Source organism: Nanorana parkeri, unplaced genomic scaffold (genome assembly GCF_000935625.1).
Source record: "Nanorana parkeri isolate BGI_ZX_2015 unplaced genomic scaffold, ASM93562v1 scaffold1692, whole genome shotgun sequence".
In the NCBI taxonomy this organism is placed as follows: Eukaryota; Metazoa; Chordata; class Amphibia; order Anura; family Dicroglossidae; genus Nanorana; species Nanorana parkeri.
Genome location: NW_017307960.1, coordinates 144,992 through 145,531, shown reverse-complemented (window position 1 = coordinate 145,531; position 540 = coordinate 144,992).

The window sequence follows — 540 nt, the reverse complement described above, 5'->3', positions numbered from 1 at the left end:
CCTCTAGATAGGCAGAGCCAGCTGTCACTCACGCAGCTGGGCGGATCCCGTCATCTAAGTCGGGATCCGCTCCGGCGACTCAGTATACCGCGAGCTGTAGCTCGCGGTATACTGAGCTTAGGGTAACGGGAGGACGCTAGTTTGTGTCCTCCCGTTACCCTAAGGAGAACTATGGGGAAAAACACTGACCCCATAGTTCTCCTTTAAAGCGTCGCTCATGGCCAATTTTGGGTATTGTACTTTTGTAAGGTTTCATGCGTGCCTTCAATTTTCAGGCTTGACATGTTTGGTGTCTTTTTACTCGATGTGACCCTGTTTATTTTATATTTTACCAAAAATTGGGTAATAATAAATGTGTTATAATTTAATATTGGGGAAAGTTTTTTTTTGGTGCTTTTTCCTTGATATAGTAAAAAATAAAAACCCCAGTGGTGATTAAATACCACCAAAAGAAAGCTCTATCTGTCCCCAAAAAATGGTATAAAATGCATTTCAGTACAGCGTTGCATGACGGAATAAATGTCAGTCAAAATACTGCAG